The sequence below is a fragment of the Marmota marmota genome, unplaced genomic scaffold, assembly GCF_001458135.2.
Source record: "Marmota marmota marmota unplaced genomic scaffold, marMar, whole genome shotgun sequence".
Taxonomy (NCBI): Eukaryota; Metazoa; Chordata; class Mammalia; order Rodentia; family Sciuridae; genus Marmota; species Marmota marmota.
The window spans coordinates 69109-75430 of NW_026007803.1; the positions used below are offsets into that span (position 1 = coordinate 69109).

Consider the following 6322-nt stretch of genomic DNA (forward strand, 5'->3'; position numbering starts at 1 on the left):
CCTAACCTTAGCCCTAAGACTAACTCTTGCCCTAGCCCTATCGCTAGTTCCATCCTTAGTCTTAGCCCTAATCCTAACTCTAAATATAAACCTAACTCTAAATTTAACTGTAACCATAAGCCTAAACCAAACCATAACATAGTCCTAACAATAATGCTAATCCTAAAATTTGAACTACCCCTAGCCCTAGTCATAAAACAAAATCAAGCCATAGCCCTAACACTAACCCTTATTCTAAACCAAACTATAACCCTACAATTAGCCCTAACCCTAACTCTAAAATTAACCCTGAACCTGACGCTGACCCTAACACTAATCTTAGCTCTAAACATTACCCTAACCATAAATTAAGCCTAGCACTAGACCTAGCTTTAACCCTAACCATAAAACTAGCCCTAATTATAACCCTAGTTCATACATTAGTCATTGTCCTAACCCTACCACTAACCCTAACCAAATCCTACCCATAATCTAAGTACTAACCCTAGATTTAATCCAAATCAACCCTCACACTAGCCCTAACCCTAATCCTAGCCCTAACCCTTTCCCTTACCCAAAACCAAACCCTAACCCAAATGCTAACCCTAGTACTAACCCTAATCCTTAGACCAACTTATACTCTAACCATATTACTAGTCCTAATCCTAGCCCTCATTCTTGCTCTAACCCTAATCCTGACCCTTATTCTGACCCTAACACTAACCCTGGGTCTAAATCTGACCCTATCCCTAAACCAAACCCTAACACTAGCCCTACTGGTAACCCTATATCTATACTTAACCCTAACACTAGCGCTAGACCTAAAGCTAATCCTGAAAATAGCTATAATTCTAGCCCTAGACCTAAACAAAAACCTAGCCATAGCCCTCACAATAACCCTTAACCTAACCAAACACTAACCCTATGCCTAGACCTAAACCTAGTCCTAATTCTGGCTATAACCCTAACCCTAACCCTATCTCGAACACTGAACCTTATCCTAACACTAGACCTAGCTCAAAACCTGACCCTAACCCCAAATCTAGACCTAACACTAGACCTAGCATAACCCTAACCCTAAAACTAGCCCTAAACATAACCCTAGCTTTTACATTACCCATAGTTCTTACATTACCCATAGTTCTAAACCTAGCCCTAAACCTAAAATAAAACCTAGCCCTAATCCTAGGCCTAAACTTAGTCCTAAGCATAACTCTAACCCTAATCATAGCCCTAACACTAACCTTAACCCTAACCCATGCCTTAGACCTAACTCTAGCTCAAGGAAAACCCATTCACTAAACATAACACTAGCCCCATCCTAAACCATAACCCTAATCCTAGCTCTAATCCTAACTTTAATCCTAGCCCAAACTTTAGCTCTAACTCTATCCATTACTCTTACCCTAATCCTAAGTATAACCCTATCCCTAACACTAAACCTAACCTTAAACATAAATGTAATCCTAGACCTAACCCGAAACCTAACCCTTGCAATAGCCCTAACCTTAGCTGAAATATTAAGCCTTACACTAAACCTGATCCTAACACTAGCCCTAACCCAAACCCTAACCCTAACCCTACCTCTAATATTGTCCATTACCCTAAACTTAACCCTAACCCTAACTAAAACCCTAGCCATAACCCTAACTCTAAAACTAGCCCTAAACATAACCCTAGCTCTTACATTACCCATAGTTCTAACCCTAGCCCTAAACCTAACATAAAACCTAGCCCTAATCCTAGGCCTAAACTTAGTCCTAAGCATAACCCTAACATTAATCATAGCCCTAACACTAACCCTAACCCTAACCCATGCCTTAGACCTAACCCTAGCTCAAGGAAAACCCTTTCACTAAACATAGCACTAGCCCCATCCTAAACCCCAACCCTAATCCTAGCTCTAATCCTAACTTTAATCCTAGCCCAAACTTTAGCTCTAACCCTATCCATTACCCTTACACTAACCCTAATTATAACACTATCCCTAACACTAAACCTAACCTTAAACATAAATGTAACCCTAGACCTAACTCGAAACCTAACCCTTGCAATAGCCCTAACCTTAGCTGAAACATTAAGCCTTGCACTAAACCTGATCCTGACACTAGCCCTAACCCATACCCTAACCCTAACCCTAACCCTACCTCTATATTATCCATTACCCTAAACTTAACCCTCACCCTAATTAAAACCCTGGCCATAACCCTAACCCTAAACCAAACCATAACCTGAAACATAACCCTAACCTAAACTTAAACCTAACCCTCGCCCTAGCTCTAACCCTAGCTCAACACTAACCTTTACTCTAACCTAACCATAACCCTATCCCTAACCCTAAAACTTACCATAATGCTAATACTTACCCTAAATCAAACCCTAGCCCTATCCCTAAACCTAACCCTAATCCTAGACTTAATCCAAACCATAATCTAGCCCTAACCCGAGCTCTAAACCTATCCATTACACTAAACATAACCCTAACCCTAATGCTAACCCTAACCCTATCAATAAACCTAACCCATTCTTTACCTGAAACCTTAAATGAAATCGAAACCTAACCATATCCATTACCCTAACCCTAAACCTAAACCTACCACTAACTCAAGCCTTAACTGTAAACTTTATCCTAAACCAAATGCCAACCATGACTCTAACCCTAATAAAACCCCTAGCTCTAACCCTGACCCTTACACTAAACATAACTCACTAGACCTAGGCATAACCTAATCCTAAAATTATCCCTAACCATAACTCTAGACCTGACATTAGTCCTAGCCCTTATCCTAGCCCTAAATCTAACAGAAACCCTAGCCATCATTCTAGCCCTAAACCTACCTTAATCCTACACTGAACACTAACCCTAACCCTAATCCTAATTCTAACCCTCATCCTAGACCTAAAGCTAGCTATACCCCACCCATTCCCCTAAACTTAACCTTGACCCTAATGCTAACCCTAAACCTAGCCCTACCCCAAGGCCTAACCCTAACAATAACCCTAGCCCTAGTCCTAGTCCTAATTTAGCTGTAACCCTAACCCTAACCTAAGCCTGGTACTAAGTCTAAAACTATCTCTCGTCCAAGCCGTAACCCTAGTTATAACCCTATCCCTTCCGGAACCCTAACCTAGCCCTAACCCTAGTCCTAGATTTAACCCTAAACCTAAATCTAACCCTAACCCTAATCCTAAAACTCATCCTAACACCAGCTCTAACTCTAACACCAATCCAAAATCTAGCCCTAACACTAGCCCTAGCCCTAAAACAAAACTTAGTCATAGCCCCAACCCTAAACCTTAACTTAAACCAAACCCTAACCCTACACCTAGCCCTAACTTTAGCCCTAAATAGAGTCCTAACCCTAACCCTAAAACTAACCCTTACCATGATTCTGACCCGAACACTAAACCTAGCCCTATACATCACCCTCACCCTAAACCTATGCTTTGCATGCTTCAGCAGAGGGCTACATTCATAAGGAACAAATCAGAGAGTGCCCACAGAGAACTGATTGAGTGTTTGAAGTTTCAAGCAGCTAACACCATCCCTGTTTGTTATCCAGCTCCATTTCCAATTACACATATAAGTTGAGATGAAGTGAAACCTTAAAACGCAAACTGTTCCTTACAGTGAACCATGAACTGAGAAGGTCCAAACATGGGGAATATAGTAAGGCTAGGTAAAAGATGAATCCTCCCTGGTATCAAAGAAATTTGAACAAAACTAACTCTAACACCAACACTAATTCTAAACGTAGCCCTAAACCTAAACCTAACCCTAACCCTAACCTGTTTAGAGAACCTTTGATCATAGAAGACCCAAACGTGGGGTGCCTAGTAGGGAAAGGTAATAGATGAATCCTTCCCAGTATAAAAAAAAAGTCTGACAAAATAATTGGTGGAGGTGTTTCAGTACATGCCTATTTCCCATGTTTTTTCCTAAAGTGCTCTTGGATAATGTTCTTTTCATTGCCATAGCTTTGGAAAACTTTGACTAGGAAGAAACCAGAGAGTGCCCACAGAGAACTGATTGAGTGTGTGAAATTTCAAGCAGCTAGCACCAACCCTGTTTGATTACCAGCTCCATTTCCATTTACACATATAGGACAACTTGAAGTGAAACTTTAAAATACAAACTGTTCCTGATAGTGAACAATTGAAATTAGAAGGCCCAAAACTGGGGAACATAATAAGACTAGGAAAAAGAGAAATCCTGCCCAGTATCAAAGAAATTTGAACAAAAATAACTCTAACCCAATACTAGTTCTAACTCTAGTCCTAACTCTAACACTAACCCTAAACCTATCCTGTTTATAGAGCTTTGATCATACAAGTCCCAAACTTGGGGAACCCAGGGCAGCAAGCTAGCAGATGAATCCTGTGCAGTATCAAACAAATTTGACCAAATAATGGGGGGGGAGGTAGTTCAGGACATGCATATTTCCCTGATTTCTCATAAAGTGCTCTTGTATAAAGTTGTTTTTGCATGCTTGTGCTTAGAGCTACTTTCACAAGGAAGAAACCACAGAGTGCCCACAGAGAACAGATCGAGTGTGTGAATTTTCAAGCAGCTAGCACAAACCCTGTTTTATTTCTAGCTCCATTTCCATTTATCTGTATAGGTTCAAATGAGGTGAAACCTTAAAACTCAAACTGTTCCTGACAGTGAACCTTGAACCAAGAAGGCCCCAAACTGGTGAACATAGTAAGGCTAGGTAAAAGATTACTCCTGCCCAATATCAAAGAAATTTGAACAAAACTAACTCTAACCCTAACACTCGCTCTAACACTAGCCCTAACCCTAACCCTAAAATTAACCTTAATCTGTTTAGAGAACCTTTGATCATAGAAGTTCCAAACTTGTGGAGACTAGTGGGGAAAGCTAACAGATGAATCCTGTGCAGTATCAAAGAAATCTGACCAAATGACTGGGGGACGTAGTTCAGTACATGCATATTTTCCTGTTGTCTCCTAAAGTGCTCTCAGATAAAGTTTTTTTTTTGCATGCTTCAGCTTTGGAATACTTTCACAAGGAAGAAATCAGAGAGTACCGACAGGGAATTGATTGAGTATGTGAAGTTTCAAGCAGCTAGCACCAATGCTGTTTGATTTTTAGCTCCATTTCCATTTACCCATAGAGATCAAAATGAAGTGAACCCTTAAAATATTCAGTGTTCCTGACAGTGAACACTTGAACTGAGAAGGTACAAAACTGGGGAACTTAACAAGGGTAAGGAAAAGATAAATACTGCCCAGTATCAAATAAATTTGAACAAATCTAACTGTAACTCTAATGCTAGATTCGACTCTATCCCCAACCCTAACCCTAAAGCTGTTTAGAGAACCTATGATCATAGAAGTCCCCAAGTTGGGGATCCTAGTGGGACAAGCTACTATATGAATCCTGCACAGTATCAGAGAAATATGACCAAATAAGTGGGGAAGGTATTTCAATATATTTATATTTCCCTCTTTTCTCCTAAAGGGCTCTTGGATAAACTTGCTTTGCATACTTCAGCTTAGAGCTACATTCACAAGGAACAAACCAGAGAGTGCCCACAGAGAATTAATTGAGTGTGTGAAGTTTGAAGCAGTTAGCACCAACCCTGTTTGATTTCTAGCTCCAATTCTGTTTAGGTCAAAATTAAGTGAAACCTTAAAATAGAAACTGTTCCTGAAAGCGAACCATTGAATCTTGAATGTCCAAACTTGGGGAGCCTACTAAGAATAGGTCAAGGATAAATCCTGTACAGTATCAAAGTAATCCAACCAAAAAAATTCAAAGCTTTTTCAGTACATGTGTATTCTGCTTGCTCCTAAAGCACTCAGAGATAAAGCTGTTTCTTTCTACTTCAGCTTAGGGCTACTTCCAGAGGAAACAAACCAGAGAATCCCCACTGAGAACTGATTGAGTGTGTGATGATTCAAGCAGCTATCCCAAACCCTGTTTGATTTCCAGCTTCATTTCCATTCACCCCTATAGGGGAAAAAGAAGAGAAACATGAAAATTGAAACTGTTCCAGAAAGCAAACCCTTTATGTAGGAGGCCCAAACATTTGGAGTATAGTCAAAATAGGAAAAAGATGAATCCTGCACAGTATCATAGAAATTTGAAAACAACTAACTCTAACCCTAACACTAGGTCTAATCCTAGTCCTAACACTAACCCTAACACTAACCTTAACCTGTTTATAGTCCCTTTGATCCTATAAGTCCCACACTTGTGGAGCCAAGTGGGGCAGGCTAATAGATGAATCTTTCACAGTATCAAAAAAATCTGACCAAATATTTGGGGGAGGTAGTTCAGCACATGCATATTTCCATTTTCTCCTAAAGTGCTCTC

The 6322-nt window shown here is 40.1% G+C and overlaps 1 long non-coding RNA gene across 1 annotated transcript; it reads right to left on the minus strand.

Annotated features, from left to right (window-relative positions):
* Nucleotides 1-4188: 4188 nt before the first annotated feature.
* Nucleotides 4189-6286, minus strand: LOC125614826. Its single transcript, XR_007345383.1, has 3 exons — nt 6098-6286; nt 5188-5191; nt 4189-4226 (listed from the first exon to the last, which is right to left on the minus strand). It is a non-coding gene; the product is annotated as an uncharacterized LOC125614826 (long non-coding RNA).
* Between the last annotated feature and the right edge of the window lie 36 nt (nt 6287-6322).